This window comes from Sus scrofa, chromosome 2, assembly GCF_054392235.1.
Source record: "Sus scrofa isolate SSC_HxYL_T2T_F1_AM1 chromosome 2, Sscrofa_HxYL_maternal_Yorkshire_Landrace_v2.0, whole genome shotgun sequence".
NCBI lineage: Eukaryota > Metazoa > Chordata > Mammalia > Artiodactyla > Suidae > Sus > Sus scrofa.
The window spans coordinates 42,274,824-42,301,263 of record NC_139384.1 but is presented as its reverse complement, the minus strand read 5'-3'; the positions used below and the strand labels follow the sequence as shown (position 1 = coordinate 42,301,263).

Here is a 26,440-nt window from a genome sequence, read left to right as displayed (position 1 = left end):
GGCACCTCTTGTTGCTATTCCAATTTAGCAAGAAGTGACGGTCTTAAAATTTAGAAACATGTCACTCATAAATATACTTTCAGTATTTGCTAGCCCAAGAACACAAATCTCTACATTTTATGCTTCCCTGAAATATAGTCTGCTGAGCTTATATGTTCTTCCTTTTCTAGGCGGCCCCTCACAGATGAACCTTTTACAACACCTTTATCATCAGATGGTTCCTGGAATCCACAACTCCAGTGGTTTCCCACTTGGCATAGAAATCAGCCAAATTCCTCCAGGTCCCACAGTGTCAGCCCCATCTCTCTTTCCAGCCCACCCTGCTTCTGTGTCTGTAGACTGCGCTGCTGGTCAACCCGAAGTCATCTCTGATTTGAACACACACTCCATGCGTTCCCATCTCTGTTCCTGCCTTCCCATCTGCAGATGGCCAAGTCCTCCCCTTCTTCCTGGCAGTTTAAATAGCAGCCCTTTTTTATGGAGGGGTTTCTTCCACCTCTCCACTCTCAGTACTTTCTGCTTTGTGCTCGAGGGAGCTCTGACTTTCTTTCTCTGGTGTCCCATTTATCTTTGTATTCCCACAATATCTGCACATGATAGGCCCCTTTAAACATTTGCTAGGCAACATAAGTGAATGGAATTTAATCTCAAAGATCTTGAGGGAGTACCTCATGGGAAGACATATTTTTCCCAAATTAAAAGTTGTCTTTTCTTTAGAAGTGGTTATTTGCAGCCATTCTATTGTCTTAGTTCCCCAGCTAACCCCTTCCTGAAGTCTGTGCCGTTCTTGCTAAGTTCTTGCTTTTCTCTATATTAAATTTACAGTTTATATTAAGCTGGCTTGTTACATTTTTTTTTTTCTGTTCCCACTGTTCTCATTCCCTTTACAATGTATGCAATTACATGAGCTGCCTTTGAAAGCAAGATTAGATTTTAAATCTTGTGATTAACCTTTCACATTAGGAGATTGCCAGCTCCAAGTTTCTTGGGCAGTTCCCTTGTTTTGCTTTGGACTAATTTCTCTATTTCATCTCTTTTGTTTTGTGTTACTTTGTAACTCGATTCTTGGCTATGTAGGCCCAGCTTGGGAGAATTTCTTGCCTTGCTACATTTTATAAAATGACTTTTCTGCAAAAAAAAAAAATCAAACAAATCTATAAATGTTGGAAAACACCCTACATAAATCTGTCTGGTAAGAATATCCAGGTGGCTGCCAGATTTGCAAAGTTCTTGTTATTTGGATATTTTGAACACAAAATCTTAGAAGGCGACGTTTTGAAAATTTACTGAAAACACAAATTATGTGTATTTACACAAGGAAAATTGTCCTAAATAAAAGATCAAATTGGAAATCTTTTCAAACTCATAAAATGCTGAGTTTTTGGTCTACATTGGTTGAATTCTTATTTTTATCATTTTTTTTTAAATTAAGAAAAGAGAAACCCTGTTTGAGCCTAGAAGAACACTTTAACTTTTATAGTGCAGGAGAAATGCATTTTGCCAATGACCCAACAAAAATGGTAAAGATGTATATTTTAAAAAAATACACACAATACATTCCTTCAGGAATTAACTAATGCCTGGCCTTACAAGTAAACAAGATAGTTGCTATTTTAAAATCTTTTTCTTATGATCATTGCAGTAACTTCCAAGAATGCTTGAGTTCCTGGCAGTTTGAATCAAATGAACATGAATAAACAAGGAGTATTTTGACTCAGGAATGAGATTCATTTATAGCAATTGGTTATAGGAACATCGTAGGCATGAAATTCATTCCAGCTCGATCTGAAAACCCTGATAAGGTTCAAATGGATGTTTAATGTGTTATTAGTTAATGATATTTCATCTGAGGACCTTATCAAGTTGCACACAGCAAAGCTCTTGTCATTATTTTTTCACTCTCCCAAAGTGACGCTTTAATGAAATGTGTCAGCACACCAGTGTTAGGATACGTTTCATTAATGCCCAGCACTTTTGTTCTATGCTTTACATTTGGAAACAGATTTAAGTATTAAGTGCCTCTAATGTCGGCAGCCAGGGAATCCTTTCCGAATTTGTAACAGTGACCAGAACAGACCGCATTACACTCTCCAAATGGTGCGGTTTTGCATTTGAATGTCTGAATTATCCCGGTTTCTTAGAGACGACCACAACGCCAACATCTTAAATCCTCAAAATACTGTCCGCTTCATTGAATGCTCGTGATCTAAGCATATGTGTAATTATTCTGTAATTCTCCCCAAAATGTGATTCCTTGGAAATGCATACTGGGTTTCTCCTATGGTAAAGCCAATGACTATTTCTTTGTAGCCCCTTCTTTAAATACGGTAACAAGCAAGTCTGTGTGTCTGGGTGAACCGCCTGGATAATGATGATTTCTTCCCAAGCTCTCCTTGGGACACACATCAGGGCAAATACTGCCCTGCATTTGTGTAAGCGGAGAGCCCCTGATCACAGAAAGACCATTTAGGATGGTCTACAAATTACAACGAGAGAAGCGGGCCCAGCGTCACTCAGAACAGTCTTAGAAATAGTCTCAGATAGTAAGTTAGATTTTGCAAACGTTCCTGGAGCCAGCTGTGGTAATCCATGGCTGCATATAGATTTTAGAGAAGAAAAGAATCCCATGCTCCTTAAAACAGCTTTGGATGTGGTCGACCGTGGAAAATTAAAACATACACTTTAAAAACTGACAGCTGGAAAGAAGGGGGGTGGGATGAAATAGAGGGGACGTTTAGGGTATATTTTAACTACAGTTCTTGTTTTAAAGTTTTGTCCTTTCTTTGGGAAAACCCATCAGTGGCGCCTTTCCCTGGGAACTACCTTAATGAACAGTTATTTCCAACTGTAAGTGAGATCCCGAGAGTGGAAGTTCTTTGCACATTGTTAATGCCCCTCGTTCATTTGTGGCTGGGCTTTTGTTATTACAACCCCTCATTAACTCTGGTGTGAGTCATTTAATTTGGCCTTTTGGTTTAGCAGAGTGCAGTGGGTTTCTGGGTGTTTACTGGTAAATACAAACCACTGTGGAGTGGTAGGGTGGTAGGGTGGAAAGTCAACTCACAGGGTCCTAGTTGCCCTGTGGATAATTTGATAATCACTCTGCAGCAGGTGTTTGCATTGAGTAATTCCTCCTCTTGGCATAATTTTGCAAACTGCTCGGCTTTTACAGCCCCTGTGGCTCCCACAGCACCATTTCTAATGGTAGCTTTCAAAATGATTTCAGCAGCACGTGGGCTGGGACGTTAGCTTCCTACTGGCCCATCTCATTTACTTGTTCATTATAAAGTCTAGAAATTTAGAATCTGGGAGTTCTCGTCGTGGCGCAGTGGAAATGAATCCAACTAGGAACCATGAGGTTGCGGGTCCGATCCCTGGCCTTGCTCAGTGGGTTAAGGATCCGGCATTACCGTGAGCTGTGGTGTAGGTCGCAGATGCGGCTCGGATCTGGCATTGCTGTGGTGCTGGCATAGACTGCTACAGCTACAGCTCAGATTCAGCCCCTAGCCTGGGAACCTCCATATGCCGTGGATGTGGTCCTAAAAAGACAAAAAAAAAAAAAAAAAAAAAAAAAAAAGGAAATTTAGAATCTAGGAGAAAGTATCAGGACAGAGTAGGAAAGTTTGTCTTGTTGACCATTTAAAAAAATTTTTAAATTTGAATTAAGGGAAAGTGGTTTTAATCTTTTCAAAAAAACGCAAGCAACAATGAGGAAGTAAGAATGTTGACCACTTTTGTATTTTAGAGGTGAGGACAGTAGCTGGGTGGGGAGTGGGAGTGAGGACATAGAGAACAGCCCTCCTAGCAGAAGACTGTCCTCTTATCACTTGCCAGGTGCTCATCAGTGATGCCACAGCTGTATTTCTATTAGCTTTATTTATTTGTTTATTTATTTAATATAACGGCTGCACCTGTGGCATTTGGAGGTTCCCAGGCTAGGGATTGAATTGGAGTCTCAGCTGCTGGCCTACACCACAGTCACAGCTATAGTCACACGAGATCCAAGCCATATCTGTGACCTACAATGCCGGATCCTTAACCCACAGAGCGAGGCCAGGGATCATGGATACTAGCTGTGTTTGTTTCCATGGAGCCGCAAAGGGAACTCCTCCATTAGCTTTTTAAAAAGACCAATTTTATGTTGCAAAAAGTAAGTTTTAGAAATTTAAGAGACATAATTTTAGAACTCAGAGCCTACTGTGTGGCTTAGAGATTTGGATATCTTCACAAGGAAAGAAAGATGTGTATAAAATCAGCAAAAGGTATCTGAAGTCTTTGTGTCTGTTTGTTTTTTAAAGCACTGTACTGTTATTTATTTGGACATGATTTATTTGCCAATCTTAAGAGAAAACAAACTTAAATCTTCTGAGCAATCAAAATGTATGTCCCTAAGTCTGCTCACTAATGTAATGATCAAGAGAGCCCCTCAGTACTCACTCAGAGCCTATTTACTCTTATGTTACAAATACTTACAACACACATGGCTATCCACTTCCCAGCTCATAACTGATTAGAAGCTGCAAAGCAGACGGGGAACAAATAAGGAGAGGATCTCAGACATACTGAGAACAGCAAGAAATAATAGCTGACAGCTTGATTGTGAAGGAGGAGACAGAAAATCCATATAGAGCAAACAGAACACTATGAAAGCTTAGCAGTCTGGAGCCAGCCAGGGTTTTCCAATTTACCAATCCCAGAAGGTCTCACTGGATCACAGCATAGAATAAAAACTGCTGCTCATGATTATGACTTAGAGTCATCAAGAGAAGATTGTGTTATTAAATTGTTTTTAAAAAGGTATGTTTAGGAGTTCCCATTGTACCTCAGTGGAAACGAACCTCACTAGTATCCATGAGGATGCACATTCAAACCCTGGCCCCGCTCAGTGGCTTAAGGATCCACCGTTGCTGCAAGCTGTGGTGCGGGTTACAGAGGTGGCTTAGGTCTTCGTTGCTGGGGCTGTGGTGTAGACCAACAGCTATGGCTCCAACTTTACCCCTGGCCTGGGAATTTCCATGTGCCACGGGTGTGGCTCAAAAAGAAAAGAAAAGAAAAGCATATTTGGAATAATTTCCTTTGAAGTTGGCTAACATTAAGATGCAAGTCTTGGAGTTCCTGTCTTGGCACAGCAGAAATGAATCTGACTAGGAACCACAAAGTTGCGGGTTCAGTCCCTGGCCTTGCTCAGTGCGTTAAGGATCCAGTGTTGCCATGAGCTGTGATAATAGGTCGCAGACATAGCTTGGATCCTGCATTGCACTGGCTGTGGTGTAGGCTGGCAGCTGTAGCTCCAATTTGACTCCTGGCCCGGGAACCTCCATATGCCATGGGTGTGGCCTTAAAAAGCTGACCTTTAATACTTTGGAAAAATATTTATGTGGAGATTAATTTCTCCGTAATGCCAAGTAATTAGCACATAAAACTTCCTCATGCCTTGAGTTTTGTCTTAGACAAATGTTCTGACTCAAATTGAATTTTGTAATTCTTTCTCTAGTGACACAGCTGGTCTAGTGAGGGAATAAAACAACTAAAATGACAACTAAAGATTTCTTGGTCCCTCGGCTACCTCTGAGATGCCAGGTGTTATGGGGAGGTCGGTTACTCTCTGGTGCTTTGTCTTTTCATTTCTTCAGTGGGGTTCTCAGACCCAATCCAGCTTGACAAACTGTGATTTTTTTTGGAAATAGTAGCTCAATAAATGATAGATGTTCCTCTTTGTGCTTAAGGCAGAGCTGAGCCATGCAGGCTGCCTTTCCTCTTGTTGGGATTAGAGGGACTTACTCAAACTTGATGCTCACCAGCATCCTGTTAAAGTATTTTAAGATGACTCTAAAAGAACTTGGAGCCAAAAATGTTAATAACCTTTATCTCTCAGTGGTGAGGACACAAGAGATTTTTTATTTTTCTTTCCTTTGCTTTCGTCGTACTTTCAACATTTCTAAAACAAGTATGGGTTATTTTATAAGGAAAGAAGTAATAGAAGCTATTTTTAAAAAATATAGACACAGGAGAAAAACCCGAGGCTTTCTAAATGCTTGGAGAAGTTCAGTCTTAAAGGTAGAGCATGTTTGAAATAGAATGTGGTTAATGCGACATCCTAGAGGTAGAAAGCCCACTTAGCAACGTGTGTGTGTGTGTGTGTGTGTGTGTGTGTGTGTGTGTGTGTGTATGTGTGTATGTTTAGGGCTGCACCTGTGCTGTTTGGAAGTTCCCAGGCTAGGGGTTGAATTGGAGCTGCAGCTGCCAGCCACAGTTACAGCCACAGCAATACCAGATCCAAGCCGCATCTGGGACCTAAGCTGCAGTTTGCGACTGTGCCGGATCCTTATTCCACTGAGCAGGGCCAGGGATCAAACCAGCATCTTCATGGATACTACTCAGGTTCTTAACCCACCGAGCCACAGGAGGAACTCAGCACTTGGCAACTCTTATCTTTGCCACATTCAGAACTCTCAAAATCAGTGGCAGTTTTTCAGACTTGAGGAGTAAAAGTAGCAGCCAGTAAACCAGAGGAATATGGTATTAAAAGAAAAATCCCCGAATAGACAACTACTGTAACCCTGGGCTCCCCACTACTTTCTGTCTTGCAGAATATTATCATGGCAGCCTCCTTGCCAGGGACGACCTCACTGTAATTGCCCAACACTAACTGTTAAGAAAGGAGCATTTTTCTAGACTCTGAATCTCTGGCCCCTGTTCCCAGGATCATCTCCTTATCTAATCATTAGAAAATTAACAGCCTACCGGAAACCTGTTTAAAAACACCAGAGAAATAGCAAAGGATCCAGGAGGATGCGGAAGCTCTGAATATTTAATGTCCCAGAAAACTGGCTGTCTGGACGCTGCCAACAACTTGGAAACAAGTTGATCATAGCTCAGGAAAATGGGCCTGGCCCAGACAGCCCCAACCTGGCAACAGCTTGTAGGGAGTAAATCCTCTCACTGAAGGTTTTTCTTAATCTGAATAAATTCAATTTCAAAATCTGCCCTTGATCTAAGCCCCTTAAGCTTCAGGGGAAGGGCTAAGGGCCTTCAGGGTCAATGCCGGTAGCAAAGGATAGGAAAAAAATCCACCTTTCTTCATAGCTCATTGTTGCTTTCTATACGCTGTTAACTGACTGCAGAAAATGTTTCCTTGCAATAAAATTGTCTTTAGAGAACCTCCTCCCTTTCCTTTAAAGACGGCATTCAGTGCTTCCTTTTTTAAGTGTTCAACATTATTTAGTGGAAGGAACACCTGACAAAATGTTAGGAAGCCTGGGTTATAACCCTGACTGGGCCATGCCCAGCAGTGGGATTGAGGCAGAGCAACTGCTCTCAGCTTCAGTGTTATCAGTACAGTGTGGTGGTTGGGCCAGACACAATTTTCTCCTAACTGTGTGGTCTTTGTAACACTTGTCTATACAGGTGCTTTCCCAGGGATGGGGATTATAGTCAGACAAGCTTGGCGAACACTGAAGACCACATTCCTGCTTGGAGATTCACAGTGTTCATTGGTGCACTAAAGGCCCTGAGAAGTCCTGTAGCAGAGAAACTTTTTCAGATGTTTCTAGCCCAGTATTTCCCCAAATTCTTTATGAAACCAGGAAGCCCCTTCTGTCTGGAAGCCCCTATTGTGAAAACCAGAGTCCCATTGTGAGAGCGATATAGATGGTCTTGTGTCTGGTCTACATTTTACCAGTTGCACGCCTGAATATGAAGAGGGCATGATCAAGATTGAGGAATGATGTCTTTTACAGTGCCGGTGGCTTGAGGTTGGAGACATCATTTATTCTTTGGTTTAGGAAATTAAAATCCTAGAATCCAAAACTACACAGCAATTGCATTAGTTTCCCACTGTGGATGTCGTAACAAATCACCACAAATTTAGTGGTTAAAAATAACAAAAATGTATTTTCTTTTTCTTTTTGGGGGAGTCTACATCTGTGGCAGCTAGAATTTCCTGGGTCAGGAATTGAACCCACGCTGCAGTTTATGACTTGTGTTATAGCTCCAGCAATGCTGCATCCTTAACCCTTTTTGCTACAGTGTATTTTCTAGAAATGTATTTTCTTATAGATATTGTACTAGTACAGATGACTATCTGTACAAACACAGTATGCTGTAGAGTTATTACCCAAGTTCTTATGTGTAATGTGAGATCTTGTGTCACAGGCCAATAAAGACAGTGTTACGTGGTAGGGCATGTAGCATGAATTCAGTTAGATCAAGATGTGGGTCCATACCAATCACTTAATAGCTACATCACCCTAGGCAAGTTATTCAATCTTCCAAGCCTCAGTTTTCTCATCTGTAAAATGGAGATAATAATAGTATCCACCTTGTGTAGGGTCCTTGTGAGGACTGAATGAGATGAGACCCATAAAGAACTTAGCGTAATGCCTGGCTAATGGTAAATGCTGAATACCTCTTGGTTTTTATGGTACCGCAAAACTTATCATGGTGGGGGAGAGTGTATTCTGTGAGACCTCCAAGGGAATAGGAACAATGTGGTAGAATTCTGGAACTATGGCATATGGGGATGACTGTGTTTGCAGGACAGGAGATCTGCCTTCAGATAGACGAATATATTCTCGTTTTTCAAGAGATAGAAATCCAACTTAAACTCAATTTTTTTTTTAAAGGAAATGTCTAGTTTACCCCCCGCCCAACTTAAAAATTTAGGGAAATACTAGCTCTGGACCTTACGAGATACAGGGATTTAAACACTGTCCTTAGGATTTATCTTTTTCTCTCCAGCACTCTATTATTCTGCCTTTCCTTTGTGTTGATTCCATTCTTAGGTAGACTTGCCTTTCACAGTGAGAAATTGTTGCCAACAACACCAGGCTTGCCCTTAACTTCTCAGTAGTCTAATCAAGTTCCAAAATATCTTGGCATTGATTTTCAAGGCTGTCAGGTGCCCTGGAGCAAAGGGTTTTTCAGATGTGGGCAATCCAGTGTTGAACTCTAAATGGCCAGGCTTAAGGTCGCATGTCTATCCCTGAACCAAACCTGGTGACCAAGGATTTGAAATGCTCTGATGTACCAGCCTGGGTCAAACAGGCACATGTTTGTACCTGAGGCCCCTGGCTTAATAATGAGAGACTGAGGGTTTCCTACACGCACTCAGGGAGCTTTCCTAGAAGTGGTGGAAATGAAAGACAAATAAAAGCAATGGGCATATATCTGGACAAAACTATATTTCAAAAAGATACATGCACCTCTGTGTTCCTTGAAGCACAATTTACAGTAGCTGAAACATGGAGACAATCTAAATATCTATCGACAGATGAATGGATTAAGAAGATGTAGTAACATATACAATGGAATGCTACTCAGCCATGAAAAGAACAAAATAATGCCTTGTGCAGCAACGTGGATGCAACTAGAGATTCTCATACTAAGTAAAGTAGGTCAGGAAAGGACAAATACCATACAATATCACTTAAACGCTGAGTCTGAAATGTGGCACAAATGACCCTATCTACTAAGCAGAAAGAGACTCACAGACATACAGAACAGACTTGTGGTTGCCAAGGAGGAGCGGGGAGGGAGTGGGATGGGGGGGAGTTTGGGCTCAGTAGATGCCAATTATTACGTTTAGAATGGATAAGCAACGAGGTCCTACTCTCTTGCACAGGGAACTATATCCTGTCTCTTGGGATAGACCATGATGGAAGATAGTATGAGAAAAAGAATGTGTGTATATGTATGACTGGGTCGCTGTGCTAAACAGCAAAAATTGACTCAACACTGTAAATCAACTGTAATAAAAATAAGGTAAAATTAAAAAATTATCATGAAACATTTTATATTAAGGGGAAAAACAGTAAATGTGTTCTATGGCTGTATGAGGAGCCTCGTGGTGAATAATGAACAGAGTCTTTTTTTCTACCTGGCTGAGTGCTAGTCTGTTGTTCAGGCTGGCTCGCTGCCCCCTTGGCATAGTGTAAGCGGAGAGAGGCTGGGATTTGTCCTGATACCAAGTAATGTTCCGCGGGGCTTCCCTGCTCCTATGGCCAATGGACCCTAGAGCTCCTGAGCACATAATGTACCATCCAACCTAGGACAATTGTGGGTGAAAGGAGATGCTGTGAATACTTATGCTAGGAAGAAGGGCATCAGCTTTCCCAGGAACTTGAGGACATATAATTATCCTACTGTGAGCTCATGAAGAGTAATTCCACCCCACTCTGCCAGTGTTGACAGAGCCCTTACTGTGCTGGCTCTGGGACAATAAGGTGAAAAGGTATCCATTTGGGGTGTTTGTTTCAGCTTTAGCAGATCCATCCTCTCTTTGTCTCCTTCCTCAGCTCATCGAACCCTGTTTGCTGGCCTAGGTGTACTTGTCTGTCATGTTCCTCAGCACGAGAATGAAAGACTGTGTTGACCCTTTCAGAGACTTAACCATAAAGCCTGCTCTTTCATTCTGGAATATCAGACTCTGGCTCAGGCAAAGGAATTCACAGTATGAGGTATGAGTGTGGTGTGTCTGAGACCGTCTCTCCCTGGGCTTTAGGACCATACCTCAGTTTTTCCAATACCATTTGTTGAAGAGACTCTCCTTTCCCCATTGAATATTCTTGGCATCCTTGTCAAATATTAGTTGCCTGTTCAGGTGTAAGTTTATTTTTTGGCTCTATTCTGTTCTGTAGTCTGTGTGTCTGTTTTTGTGCTAATCCCATTTCTGCTGTGAATACTTTCGCTTTGCAACACAGTTTGAAATGGGGAAGCTTCTCACTTTGTTCTTCTTTCTCAAGATTGCTTTGGCTATTTGAGATAGTTTGTGATTCCATATGAATTTTAGGATTGTTTTTTCTATCTCTGTGAAAAATGCCATTGGCATTTTAATAGGGATTGCATTGAACATGTAGATCACTTTGGGTAGTACAGGCATCTTAACAATGTTAATTCTTCCAATCCATGATTGCAGGATCTTTCCATTTATTTATTTTTTCAAATCTGCCTCTTCCTTTTTATTTTATTTATTTTTATTTTTTTTAATCACACCCACAGCATGTGCAAATTCTAGGGCCAGGGATTGAACCCAAGCCACAGCAGTAGCAATGCTGGATCTTTAAGTTGCTGAGCCACCAGGGTACTCCCTCTTTTCATTTATTTGTGTCCTCTTCAGTTTCTTTCACTAAAGTCTTATAGTTTTCAGTGAACAGATTTTTTTACCTCCTTAATTAAAATAATTCCTAAATATTTTTTGATGCACTTGTAAATGGGATTTTAAAAAAAATTCTTAATGGTTAGTTTGTTCTTATAGAAACACAACTGATTTTCATATGTTGATTTTGTATCCTGCAACCTTACTGAATCCATTTATTATTCCTAAGAAAACTTTAGTGGAGCCTTTAGGATTTTCTATATGTAAGATCATGTCATCTGCAAACAGAGACAATTTAACTTCTTTTTTCCATTTTGGATGCCTTTTATTTCTTTTTCTTGCCTAACTGCTCTGGCTAGAACTTCCAGTACTTTTTTTTTTTTTTAATGTAGTTGACGTTCAGTACTATGCTAATTTCAAGTGTACAACACGGTGATTCAACATTTAAATACATAATAAAATTCCAGTACTATGTTGAATGAAAGTGAAAGAGTGGGTACCTTTCTTTGTCTTATTCCTGATCTTAGAAGAAGAAAAGCTTTTAGCTTTTCACTGTTGATGATGATGTTAGCTGTGGGTTTGTCACATATTATGTTGAGGTACATTCCTTCTATACCTAATTTGTTTGAGAGTTTTTAATCATTAAAAGATGTTGAATTTTTCACATGCTTTTTCCACATCAATTGAGGTGATCATCTGATTTTTATCCTTTATTCTGCTAATGTAATGTGTCACATTTTTTGATTTGCATATGTTGAACCATCCTTGCATCCTAAGGAGCCATAAACAAAAGAATGAAATTGGACCCTCATCTTATACCACACACAAAAATTAGCTTGAAATGGATTAAAGGCTTAAATGAAATGTATTAACCCCAAACCATAAAACTCCTAGAAGAAAACAGGAAAAAGCTCCTTGACATCAGTCTTGGCAATGATTTTTTTGGATATGACCCCAAAAGCATAGGCAACAAAAACAAATATAAAAAGGTGAGACTACATCAAATGAAAAGGTTTCTGTACAGCAAAGGAAGCAATCAACAACATGAAAAAGCTGTGTAGAGAATGGGAGAATATATTTGCAAACCATATAGCTGATAAGAGGTTAACATAAAAAATATATGGAGAACTCATACAACTCAATAGCAGAAAACCCCAACAACTCAATTAAAAGATGGGCAAAGGACCTGAATAGACATTTCTCCCAGGAAGAAATGCAAATAGCCAACAAGTATATGAAAACGTGCTCAACATCACTAAGTATTAGAGAAATGAAAATCAAAACCACAAACTCATCTGTTAGGATGACAATGATCAAAAAGAGATGACAAGTGGGGGTAAGGCTGTGGAGAAAGAAGCTACACCAAGCTCATTTCCGCTTTGGTCCATTTGTCCCTGCTGTTTCCCCTGATCAGCCCACCCTGCCCTTACATCTTCCTGGGGAAGACCACCTCTGCATCAGATTTCACCATATATGTCATTTCCAAAGATCTTTTTCCTAACCACTCAATTTAAATAGCCCCCTCACTTGACATTTCACACCATTGACATTTTTTGTTGTGGCGGGGGGGACTGTACCTGTACCTATGCATTGTAGGGTATTTAGCAGTATCCCTGACCTTTGCCCACTGAATGCCAGTGACATGCTTCTCCCCCCCCCCCCACTCCCACCCAAGGTTTTGACAACTCCAGTATCTCCAGACATTGCCCAGTGGCCCCTGGGCCATTGTCTCTAGTGAGAACCGCTGGCTTGGAGCTGTTTCTTTTCTGATCTTGGGGTACCAGAACGAGTCCAGTAACTGCCGATTCAGTTCCTTGCTGGTTTCATTGTGACTTCACTCACCATTTACATTCCTCTGGTTAAGGATCATGCTTTGCTTGACTCTTTGGTCACAGGGGGCTACCTCCCAGCTTCTCTTTATTCTAGATTCCTCATTAAGAAGGCATCATTTCCAGGAGCGGAAATGAGAATTGGTTGGGAAACTAATAGCCTTTATCTGGAACCACAAATAAGCTTTTCTGTGGGCCATTCTCTGCAGGGCACAAACTGGCTTTCAGATGTGAAATATGGTGCTTTTTACATTTTAAATAGTATATAGGTAGTTCCCATTGGAGCACAGCAGAAGTGAATCTGACTAGTATCCATGAGGGTTCAGGTTCGATCCCTGGCCTTGTTCAGTGGGTTAAGGATCTGGCATTGCCGTGAGCTGTGGTGTAGGTCGCAGATGCGGCTCGGATGCAGTGTTGCTGTGGCTTGTGGCATAGGCTGGCAGCTATAGCTCCAATTCGACCTCTAGCCCCGGAATTTCCATGTGCCTTGGGTGCAGCCCTAAAAAAAAAAAAAAAAAAAGTATGCATACTCTCCAGTTTAGTGTGGTACCACCACATTAGCATGTCAGTGTCTTATATCTCCAATTCACACATCTATATGATGTGCATAGCCTATATGAACTTCAGTAAGCAACCAAAATTCATGACCATCATGCTTTAGACATAAGTGCTCATCTAAATGGAATAGTCCAGTTCTAATGTACTCACAAATAGAAGTTGGTGTTGTTGAAGGTGGAAGATGGGGTAGCCATGTAGACAACTTTATCTGTATTTCTACTGTGAGGTCCAGTGACATAGATTCCAACTACATTTATTTACGTTCTCCCTTAGGTAGAGAATTCTGGACTCTTGAGAGAAAGTGTTCTTTTCCTCTTCACGTTAGCACCTGCATATTTGCATTTGGAGTTGTATTCCTGAATTGAGGGGGCTGAGTTAGAGTAGCTGAGTGAATCCATGCACCCTCATATGATTTTGGTGACCTTGTGCAATTTGAAGACTCCACATTCTTTCTTGGGTGTTTTATCTTCTAACAGTGGATTGCTGATGAACTTAATTTTATCTATTTTTTTGGACAAATATGGGTCTCTCCAGGCTGACAAGAGCATTCCAGTAAATAAATGCTAAGCTAAAATACTTTCTGTTTTCTAATGAGAAGATATAGTCTGTGCAAACTCTAATCATATTCAAATATTTCTATCAACATATCTATTACCTCAATAGGAATTCCTACAGGATTTAATAAACAGCTTATCTCTCGCATCCTCAGAGACGCTTCCTCTCGTCTATGTCAACTCATTTGTACTGTGATAAGGACCCTTTTCTCATTACTGCCTTTGTATAAGGAGCAATTTCTCCTTCTAGACTGTAAGCTCCTTAAAGCCCGTGACCACGCTGTACACATCCATATGTCCACCATGTCCAGCAGGGGGAAAAGATGTGTATGAGATACTCAGTATATTTTTGTTGGATGAATGAGTATGTGATTTGAAATTTAGGAGGGGATGCTGTGGTTTAAAAAAAATCAACAGTACATTTTAAAAAGAAAATTTACAAAACTCAGAGACAAATAGAAAGCAGACATTATCCATACCCCTTGACATATCCATATACATTGAACAATCACTGTAAATATTTCAGTATGACTTTTTTCTTTAACCTCTATTTAGACAATATGTTGCCATAAAAGAACAATAGTACTTAAATGCAAATTTGCATTTTGCTTTATTTTTACTCCTTACTGTGTAGATTGAGCATTTTCTAATTATTAAATATTTTTTTTCCAAAACACAATTTTTTTTTTTTAAATGCCAGCACCTGAGGCATTTGGAATTTCCTGAGCCAGGGATTGAATCTGGACCATGGCTGTGGCCTATGCCCCAGCTGTAGCAATGCCAGATCCTTAACCTTCTGTGCCTGGCCGGGGATGGAACTCACGCCACCCCAGCAACCTGAGCCTCTGCAATTGGATTCTTAACCCACTGTGTCACAGAGAACTTCTGCATAGTATTTCACTGATGGCTAGATAATGATTTACTCCTGGACTTTGGATTGATTTTAATATGGGCTATTATTAACAGTGTTTTGATGAACATCTTAATGCAAAAACAGGATGCATCATTTGATACATTCTTTTTTTTAGTATATATATCCCTCTAGATTTTTATTTGATAAAGAAATTGAAGTACTAATCACCATACTACATGATATGATTTATATTTTGAAAAATGAAACAAAAGAGGGTTTTTTTTGGTAAATATAGCAACACAGATGACTATTCCTTAATGTATAGTTTTGTCCCCCAAATGGAATATTTGTTTAATAGTCAACTTAAGATGTATATATAAATAAAAATATGTAATGCTTCACAAATTTGCGTGTCATCCTTGCGCAGGGGCCATGCCAGTCTTCTTCATATGGTTCCAGTTTTAGTATATATGCTGCCAAAGTGGACACTAATTTGATACACCCTTAGAAGTAAAATTATTGTGCCAAAAGTTTAAAAGCTTTTGCTACAGATGTTTGCAGTTCAATTCCTTTTTTCTCCATAGTTATCCCCAGACAGTAATTTATTAAATGGTCCTTTATTCACAATAGTGACACAGAGAAGGACTAACTTCTGAGCAACAGCAGCAGTAGTAATACCTATAATAAAGACAATAATAATGACATCTGTACAATTTACAGTTTAGACAGTGCTCGTCTCTCACTTATCTTCTTTTGTATTTAAGGCTTGTTTTCTTTTGTACACAAGCAGATATTATTCCTATCTTATAGATGAAGAACACAAAAGAAGCTTGAGAAGATTAAATGATTTGTCCAAGTTCACATAATTCATCAGAAGTCTTTTATGTCCTTTCAGCCATACCAAGAGGGTTAGAGACAAAAATGAAGAGGAGATGGAGATATGGAAGGACAAATGCAACAAACGTATTGAAAAGAAACTTTGAATGTTGGAAATACAGCCTGAAAGGTCAGAGTGGCATATTTTGTTATTAGATCAGTAAAACAACCTTTTGGAGCTAGGGCTGTAAATTTAAATTTTTGGAACATTTCACAAAGGGTAGTCTCTTAAGTTCCTAAACCTCAGATATACTTTCCTAAAATACCCTGATAAAGTTGTGCCTTTGTGGTCCCCTAGCTGTGTCTGGTTAGAGGTAACATTCTAGGCAGGAGATGATTTTATCAGGAGAAAAGGATGTCTAGAACTTGTTTTGGGTGCCCAGATACTTTCAGTGCTAGAAGGGACTTAGATGTCATTGTCTCTAATTCCATTTTACAAAGTCTCAGAAGTAACTCATTCAAGGTCACAAAGAGATTCAATGTCAGGGTTGAGCCCAGACCTGTGAAATACAGTGTAGATCTAGACAGAGTGCAGAGAAGGAACCAGGTTATAATAAAGCAAGATTTTTTTTTTGAAGTTCTGAACAAAGGCAGATCTTAATTCATTTAGCATAATATGAGTATTCACATTGTATTACATACAAATGCAGTTTCAGTTTACAAATAAGGCAAGGAAATGTCTGTGTAAATCACTCAAGTAAGCTTTCCTGTTTTCCTTGTTTATTTTTCTATACCTTATTGTGTACCTTTAGCTAAGTAGTTTATTTAATAGTATCATATGAGTTACACAAATAAGAAAGCAGAATCATGCATTACCAGGCATCCTAGGAAAGTATAGGTAAATCAGACTGGTTGTTTTCTGAACATGGTTGATTCTGAAAATCATTTGGAGGACTTTCTATGTGCAGATTGCCAGAGCCCTACCCTAGGGATTCTGATGTAGATGAACTTGATCTGATGAACTTGACTGCTTCCTCCCAAACTTGCTTAAAAAACAAAGATCTTTAATGGTAAATGAATCCTTGAAAATAAGATAATGAATTCTCAAGAAGTCTTAATGCAAAACACAGAAAGAGTTTTTTTTGAAATGCCAAAGTCAATTGCCCATCCCTGTTGAAAAATAGTTAGGGGAGGTAAACTACTAAATGTCTATTCAGAATGACCCTATACTTAGAAATGTCTGAAAAAATTAAGTTCAAGAGGCAGTAATAGTCAATAAACGGATTTTCTGTTGTGTAAATGTTTATACAGATGTTGTAAGTGAGACTTTTCAAAAAAAACCCATAGGTTGCTGACAGCGGACAACTTTGCATATGTGTGTTAACAGGAGAATGTGTTGTGTTTCAAATGAATGGGGAAGCGGGTCTAAATGACTTTCAGATTAGCTGGAACAGATGGAAGGGTCACAGTTGAACAACTTGACACACCAGCATAAAGGCAACGTTGAAGTGGAGTTCATTGCCTCTGACAGATACTGTCAATCAACCTCGGCACTCTCTCAAGTTAACCAACAGCCTGGACCCTTAAAGATTTAAAAAAGAATTTTAAAAGTATTTTGAAGCAGGAACTGGAATTTCTTTTTTTCTTCTTTCTTTTCTTTTCTTTTCTTTCTTTTTTTCTGGGACCAAACTCTATCCCAGACTGACTAAGTTTTTTACAAGGCAGTAGATTATAGACATTTTGGAAACTAATATATAAGCTTAGCTTTAGGGGCTTTCAATAATAAATCACTTTAAAAATTTAGTTCACATTATGGCTTTTGAGGGTTCTATTCTCACACTAATTAGAACACAGTGCAGAATACCAGAATGAAAGAAATGCAAGGGTTTTTTGTTCTTAACTGTTCAACTTGGATTTTGATCAGCTGTTGTTATAACAGTATGTGCAAGTATATTGTGCTTGCAAATAACCTATACTATGTTTAGGTTATTTTTTTCTAGGTCTAACTTTGTAACTTAGTATTTGTTCAACTTCTGCATGTGGCCCAAATGATAAAAAAGAAAAAACAATTAACATATTGTCTTCTTTTGTGAGCACTTCCTCAAGACTAAGATGGGGTTTGGAAGGTAGCTTTGCTCCCCTCAGGCCACTAGGGGACCCTTGAAGAGTCCGAAGACTCTTCCAGACCATCAACCCCAGGTGGACTCTGGGTGGAAAGGTACCGTTTTTTTTTTCTTGCCTCAGCACAGCTGACTAATCCAAATGAACACATTGCTTCCTATTTGCTTCTATGCATGTTGCTAGAAGGCTGGAGTCCTGGAAAATTCAGAAAAGGGATTGCAAAAAAAAAAAAAAAATAGAAAAAGAAGAAATTTGATCATTCGCAACAACATAGGTGGATCTAGAGGTTATTATATTAAGTGAAAAAGTCAAAGAAAGACAAAACGATAACATTTTACTTATATGTGGAATCTGAAAAAACAGAACAAATGAACAAATGTAACACAGCCGACTCATAGATAAAGAGAACAAACAGCTGGTTGGCGGAGGGGAGAGGGTAAGGGGATGAGTGAAATAGATGAGGGAGATTAAGAGGTACAAACTTCCAGTTACAAAATAAATCACAGGATGAAATGCATAGTATGGGGAATATAAACAAGAGTAGTATAATAATTTTGTATGGTAACAGATAGTAACTAGACTTATTATAGTGATTATTTTGTTATGTATAGAAACACCAGGAGTTCCCATTGTGGCGCAGCGGAAATGAATCTGACTAGGAACCGTGAGATCATGGGTTCGATCTCTGGTCTTGCTCAGTAGGTTAAGGATTTGGCGTTGCCATGAGCTGTGGTGTAGGTCAGAGACACATCTTGGATCCTGTGTTGCTATGGTGTGGTGTAGGCCGGCAGCTGCAGCTCCCATTCGACCCCTAGCCTGGGAATCTCTTTCTTGTGTACATGGAACTGACATAGCGTTATAGGTCAATTATACTTTAATTAAAAAAGAAAAGAAAAGAAAGGTGATTACTATTTGCACTTCTCCATCAGACAGGGACTCTGATTTCGGACACTGGCTGCCTGTGGACCCTAATAGTCTAAGAGTGCCCATGGGAAGAGAAGAGGGGATGTTAATTATTAGAAGCGTAAGGTATCTTATACACAATGTGTCATGGCTAAGTGGTTAACCTTACAGCTTGATCTCCATCTTTTGAGGCTGACATGCATTTGAAATGGTGGCTTTAAAAAAAATAAATGGGTTGTTGGAGCATCTTGCTGATGCTGTTTGTATGGTTAGAGTGGCATTTTATATCCTAAAAACATTTTTGTAGAATCTTGGACTATATCCAAAACTTCAAAGGGTGGAAAGTTCCTTCAGCTCTGTGCTTATCACCATTTCTTCCCCAAACAATGATCCATCTTAGAAAACCTATCTTACTTATAGCCTAGAAGAGGGAGCCCAAAGAATCATACGATTCCAGCTTGACTACAGCCTTTTAGACCGATGTGGACACCTGAAGCAAGCTCAGCCAGTTCGAGTCTCTCTCCTGGAAGTTGAAATTTAGTCAGAGGTTGAGTCAGTTGGCAGTGTTGGTCATTGGAGCTGTATGCATGTAGAGTAGTCATCATGGCTACCTAAAGCCTCACGCACGTAGAATTTTGGGAGAATAGAAACTAAAAGCTTAGCAGAGGAAACTAATCTATAAAGAGTAAGAGTAGATAAGACATGGGCAAAGTCAAGCAGAGAGATCCACATGGCTCCAGGTGGAGGAAAAGAATGGATACTTTTTCTGTTCTCATGAGAACTTGCTATACATTCTGTAATTGGTTTGTGGGAAATTCCCCTTTCTTCTCATACTAAATGTTTTGAATTTGACAAAGTCTTCTGTTAGCAACCAGTATGATTAGGGTACCATGAAATTTCCATTGATTAATTTTAAAAAGTTTATTGAGCACCTTCTATGTAGCTGGACCGGTGCCAGCCCCTGGGACAATAATGAATGAGAAAGGCAGTGATAGATTCCTAAGGAGTTTACAGTTCATGTCAGTGTCTCGTACTTTCCCTACCATCTCCTCCAAGCCACTTGTGGAATTTATACTATGAATGTAGAGAAGTCAACCAAAGTCTTCCTCTCCTCAGTCGTTCTCCAATCATTTCTTTGGTAACCTGCTCTCTAGGTGCCAAACTGTACTCACTGTGGGTGACTATAATGTGGTTCTTTTTCCCATTGTTCCCTGTCTTCCCATCTTAAAACTTCCTTCTCCTTGTCCAGTTTTTGTAGGTCCCTGCTAAGAAATATCCACATATTAATGAGTCATTATGATTTAATGTGGTGTCTATGTGACTTGTCTATGCCTAAGGAGAGAAAAAGCCCCACACTTTGTGGTTTAAAACAACAGTGATCATTTAATTTGCTCAAGAATCTGCGATTAAGGCAGGCATGATGGCTCTGTCCATGCTTGATGTGACATCAACTGAGCAATTTCACTGGGGACTGGAAACCCATCTTCAAAATGGCTCAGTCACTTGGTTGGCAAGTTGTTGGTGGTTTGTCAGTTGAGAGCACAGCTGGGGCTAGGGGCTGGGGTCTTCATTTGTCCTCTACATGGAACTTTCCACTAACTACTTAGGCTTCTTTATGGCATTGTATTGGGTTCCAAGAGCAAGCACGACAAGAGAACAAGACACTTTTATGACCCAACCTGGGAAGTCACATAGCATATTCCCACCATATTGTATTGGTCAGAGCAGTCACCAAGACCCACCCAGGCTTCATGGGAGAAGACATAGATTCAACCTGTTAACTGAGAAATAGCAAGGTTCCAGAAGAGTGTATGGTATGGGAGACCTTGGAAAATATATGTCATAGGATCTCACCTAGATAAATATGCATTTAATCTGGGCCCTATTTTAATGAGAGCTCAGCCAAGAAACAGAAGACGACCAAAACCATTGAACATGAAGTGTGGGTTATCAAAAGGAGTCAAGGAAATCTCTCAGTAACAAAATATAGGAAGTATAGCTCAGCCTCACAGGAACTGGAAATTGAACAGACAGTTGTTTTTCCAGCTCCTGTTCCTTCAGGAGCCACATGACCTCTGACACTGCTTCTCTCTGGACATTTGGTTCAACCTCCCACAGGCTATTCATTTTATTGGAAATGGCTATCTATCTGCACAGATTCCACATAATCTTTTCACATGAGTGCCCACAACTCTCTAATGTCTGTGTCTCTTGGTCATAATATAAAGATGGTTCAGCCTAATCTAAGGATCGCTGCCCGGGTCAGATGTCCAGCCCTATTCCCATCAGTCGTGGCCAGGGTGGGATGTCACACTATATGAACCAGACTTCCCAGTAAGGATAGACAGAAGGAGAACTTGTCAAAGAGAGATGATGTCAAGGTAAGGTGGATAAGGATATCAGATCACCATCTTTTTGTTAGGATTAAGAAATTTAATGTAAGTAGGGTTTTCAAGGCAGATCTTAGCATGTAGAAAATGTTCTTTTTTTTTTTTTTTTTTTTTTTTTGTCTTTTGTCTTTTTTTTTGTTGTTGTTGTTGTTGCTATTTCTTGGGCCGCTCCCGCGGCATATGGAGGTTCCCAGGCTAGGGGTTGAATCGGAGCTGTAGCCACCGGCCTACGCCAGAGCCACAGCAACGCGGGATCCGAGCCGCGTCTGCAACCTACACCACAGCTCACGGCAACGCCAGATCGTTAACCCACTGAGCAAGGGCAGGGACCGAACCCGCAACCTCATGGTTCCTAGTCGGATTCGTTAACCACTACGCCACGACGGGAACTCCGTAGAAAATGTTCTTGCTCTGTATTTTGGTTTTAATTAGGCAGGCATTCAAAACATTGCCACTCACTATATTTCCCCAAAAACTAATTAATACATATGCTTTAGATACCCTAACTAGAACATTAGATGCAATAATTTGGGGTAAAATTTAACTTAGAATCCACACTGAGTAAACAGTTTGGCATTAACATTGAAAACACTTACAAAAGTAATCTAGGAAGAAAAAATAATTTGTAAGAGCACGGTAACTCTTTTCTAGAGTGTCTTCAAGATAAAAAAAAAAAGAATCATTTATGAAATAAGTAGGGTAATTTATAATGATTATCACAAGGAAAATTCACCAGGAAAAATTAATAGAACTTTCATGGGTTAACAGAGTATCAAAAACATGTAGCCCAAAATTGTTTATAAGGAGAAATTGAGTGGGACAAAATTATTTTTTTAAGATATTGGTATCACTTTCTGATATCAGGTAGACAAATAGGACAACTTGTAGAAAACGAGTAGAAAAATGTATATTTTTAAAACATAAAACTTGCAAAACTTTTAAGCATCCATGTATCATATAAAACACTGAAAATATACTAGGCCACAAACAAACGCTCAGCACGTTCCAAATGGCGTTAAATGCTCTACAATTTAAACAGAAGTTTAAATGTACAATTTAAAATACTCTTCTTCATAACCAGTGGGTAAAATAAGAAAACAAAAACTTCCAACTAATGACTATTTAGAAAGTGGCAGTAATGAGAACATTGAATATCAAAACCTATTGAATGTGGAAAATCTGAAGGTGTTAGCTTTTAAATATAATTAAAAATGAAATGCAACATTATGTTTAAGAATAGATGAGAGAGAATTGGATGCATGTTTACATAAAAAGTTGTATATAAATATTCATAGTAACAATATTCCTAATACCAAAAAAATGGTAATACCTGAAATGTCCATCAATTGATGAATGGATAAATAAAATATGGTGAGAGGTGATGCAGCGATAAGAATCCAACTCAGCAGCTCAGGTTGCTGTGGAGGTGTGAGTTTGAGCCTTGGCCCAGTGCGGTAGGTTAAATGATCCAGCGTGGTGTAGGTCACAGCTATGGCTTGGGTTCAATCCCTGGCCAGGAAACTTACACGTGATGTAAGTGTGGCCATAAAAAAAAAAAATAAAATGTGGTGTATTCATATAATGAACTATTATTCAGCCATAGAATGAATGAAGCATTTCTATGTGCAACAACGTGAGGAACCTTGAAGATATTATGCTAAGTGAATGAAGCCAGACATAAAAGACCAAACATTGTATGATTCCATTTATATGAAATGTCCAGTGTAGGCAAATCTATAGAAACAGATGGTAGATTAGTAATTACCAAAGGCTGGGGACAGTAGGGAGTGACTACTCACAGATATGAAGTCTCTTTTTGGAGTGATAAAAACATCCTTGAATTGGGTAGTAGTGATACTTTCACAATATTGTGAATATACTAAAACCCACTAAATCGTATGCTTTGAGGGTACATTTTGTGGCATGTGAATTATATCTTGATAAAAAATTATGCAAAAAATGTAGAGTAAAGGAAAGACAACCCAACAGACCAAAAGAAGGTGTGTTGGCCATGAAGCTGTCATCTCTCAGCTCTGAGCACATCTTTTCTACTCTGCTTTGTGAAGCTTGGACAGGGATTCTGCAAACCATATTTCTCTTTGGATAGCTTGATGCTTAGTAGAGGAATTAGAGAGGAACTGGACACCTGGAGGAGGAGGCAGGGATATGCTTCTCCTGTTGCTGTGTCTCCTCACAGTGGTTCTTTACCATTGTGGTGACACAGGATCCAGCTTCCTGCTTCTTTCCACACTCTCTGAGCCAGCCTCATTATGGCACCTCAAAGGTACCAGCTGCCCCAGAGAACACCTCCTCTTCAGAGGCCGTCTCCCAACTTTCCAGGCTCTCTCTCTCAAATTCCAAGTTCTTAAGCCCCACACTCTGCCTTTATCTCCCAAGGAAGACAGCAACTCTCTATGTTGTCAAGTTGTGTGCCATCTCGGAGACACTTCTGCCCTTTACGTCTTCTAATATTTATTGATTTATTGATTTTTATATAATGATTTTTTCCCCATTATAGTTGGTTTAGTGTTCTGTCAATTTTCTACTGTACAGCAGGGTGACCCAGTTATATATTTATGTATATGTTCTTTTTTCTCACATTATTATGCTCCATCATAAGTGACCAGGCATAGTTCCCAATGCTACACAGCAGGATCTCATTGCTAATCCATTCCAAAGACATCAGTCTGCATCTATTAACCCCAAGCACTCCCTCCCCCTCCCCCTTGGCAACCACAAGTCTATTCTCCAAGTCCATGATTTTCTTTTCTGTGGAAAGGGTCATTTGTGCTGTATATTAGATTCCAGATATGTGATATCATATGGTATTTGTCTTTCTCTTTCTGACTTACTTCACTCAGTATGAGAGTCTCTAGTTCCATCCATGCTGCTGCAAATGGCATCATTTCATTCTTTTTTATGGCTGAATAGTATTTCATTGTGTATATATACCACATCTTCCTAATCCTATGTCTTCTAATATTTATTTAACCAACTTTTCATCTTAACTTCTTTCTGTTCACATGACTAGTGTAGTTTCTATTTTCCTAACAGGATACTAACTGATGCTGATGCAGATAAAAACAGAAATCACCAATTTAGACTGAATTTATAGTTGTCAAGCATTAATTCTTTGATCAAGCCAGTTAAAGAAATAAACCTGTGGAAAATGACTCTATCTACAAAACAGAAGCAGACTCACAGATATAGAGAACAGTCTTGTGGTTGCCAAGGAGGGTAAAGAAAGGAAGGATTAGGATTTGGGATTAACAGATGCAAACTATCATATACAGGGTGGATAAGTAACAAGGTCCTAATGTGTAACATAGGGAATTATATTCAATATCCTATAATAAACTGTAATGGAAAAGAATATGAAAAAGAATATAAATGTGTATGACTGAATCACTTTGCTATACAGTGATGCTGAATCATTTTGTTTTGCAGAAATTAACACACATTGGAGTTCCCGTTGTGGCGCGGTGGTTAACGAATCCGACTAGGAATCATGAGGTTGCGGGTTGGGTTCCTGGCCTTGCTCATTGGGTTAAGGATCCGGCGTTGCCGTGAGCTGTGGTGTAGGTTGCAGATGCAGCTCAGATCGCCAGTTGCTGTGGCTGTGGTGTATGCTGGTGGCTACAGCTTTGATTAGACCCCTAGCCTGGGAACCTCCATATGCTGCGGGAGCAGCCCTAGAAAAGGCAAAAAGACCCCCCCCCCCCAAAAAATTAACACACATTGTAAATCAACTATAAAATTTTTTTAAGTTAAAAAACACAAATCTGTGAAAAATCATATTAAGACACACACAGAGAAAGAGGGAGAGAATAAGAAATACATATGTTTCAAAGCACAGGAAAAGATGAAGAGATACCTAATTTATTTTATGAAGTAAACAAAATAGTAACACATCCTAATTACCCCGACAAGAAAAATATAGCAAGAGTTTCCCATGGTATTCCATGGAATACACTGCTACATTATAGAATCCTGTCCTATTAATAGGTGTGACTTGGAACATGTGTTCTGTGGTCAGAAAGATGTGGGAAATTCTCATGTTATATCTTTCCCTTGGAGCTTCACAATGCATGTTTGCATATTAAAGGCTCTGAGGATTTCTGTTAAGAAATGTTAAATGCATTTACTCAAATGTTTTCCAAATGTATTTGATGTTCTGCAGATATTCTAATATATACAGACATGCCACTGTAGATAATCTTACTTCTGAACATGGGTGGGACAGTCCAAACTAAAGTACTAGTACACTGAACTCCGTAATACCTTCTGAGCAAGTAATATGTATAACCAGAAAGCAAGAACAGTTTACTATAAGAAAATATATAATTAAAATACAGTAAAAAGTTAAATAAGACAAAAGCATAATTATCTTAATTATTGGATGCCAAAAACTTATATGGTGGAGTTCCCTTCGTGGCTCAGTGGAAACAAATCCGACTAGGAACCATGAGGTTGCAGGTTTGATCCCTGGCCTTGCTCAGTGGGTTAAGGATCCAGCACAGCCACAGCAACACAAGATCTGAGCCGTGTTTGCAATCTATACCAGAGCTCACTGCAGTATGGGATCCTCAATCCACTGAGCGAAACCAGGGATCGAACCCACGTCCTCATGGATCCTAGTTGGATTGGTTACCGCTGAGCCATGATGGGAGCTCCTGTAATATGTTTCTTCTTTGAGTATAGTTGTCTGGATTAACTCACCCATTCTTTTCTCTAATTTACAAGACCACTTTTGCTAAATTCTACCTTTGGCAGGTATTTTGTGTGTTTTTACCAAATACTCGTCCATGTCAGGCATGGTCTGTTGCAACAGGAGTCCCATTCCTTTTATATTACAGCATTCTGCCCTTCTAGAGGTGTTAGGAAACTTGACATTTGATTTCCCTCATTGATTTCCCCCAAGAAATGCTGTAAGTGGGGGGTTACTGGTGGAGTTCCCACTGGGGTTCCTTCCATTTACAACTCACAGCATGTTGGTGTTCCCTCCAGAAATATGGTACTGTTTGTGTTTAGATCTACAAAAGTTTCTGAAAATTGCTGGTGTATAAGGAGCATCATTCCTTAGCTTCCGGTGGTAAAATGGATTTTTTTTTCTCCTATAACAGTTGATTTTCTTTGATAATTTTAGTAGAAATTTTGTTTAGGGAGGGGATATTAACAGAAGGCTTATTACATTCTTCCATTGGGATCTGTTCTTCATCTTTTTTCATGTATCATAGATGTAACATGGCATGTTACCTCCACTAATAGGCTGAATCCAAAACTGAGATGTTGATATTTAGAAGTCTTTTTGAAGGATTGAA

General features: G+C 39.5%; 1 long non-coding RNA gene and 1 other non-coding gene across 5 annotated transcripts in view; one reads left to right on the top strand and one right to left on the bottom strand.

Moving 5' to 3' along the window:
- The window catches only part of LOC110259291 (uncharacterized), a 177,245-nt gene that overhangs the window by 72,840 nt on the left and 77,965 nt on the right, over window positions 1-26,440 (top strand). For 2 of the 4 annotated variants that reach the window (XR_014837190.1, XR_002341549.2), the window contains exon 2: window positions 15,785-15,895. The exons of 1 other annotated variant lie outside the window; for it this stretch is intronic. This is a non-coding gene — a long non-coding RNA (uncharacterized LOC110259291). Of the gene's footprint in view, window positions 1-10,295; window positions 10,458-15,784; window positions 15,896-26,440 lie in introns of those variants that run through there. One more of the 4 variants, XR_014837191.1, reaches the window with a different exon arrangement.
- LOC146405336 (U6 spliceosomal RNA) lies at window positions 15,272-15,378 on the bottom strand. The gene has a single exon (XR_014839284.1). It is a non-coding gene; the product is annotated as a U6 spliceosomal RNA (small nuclear RNA).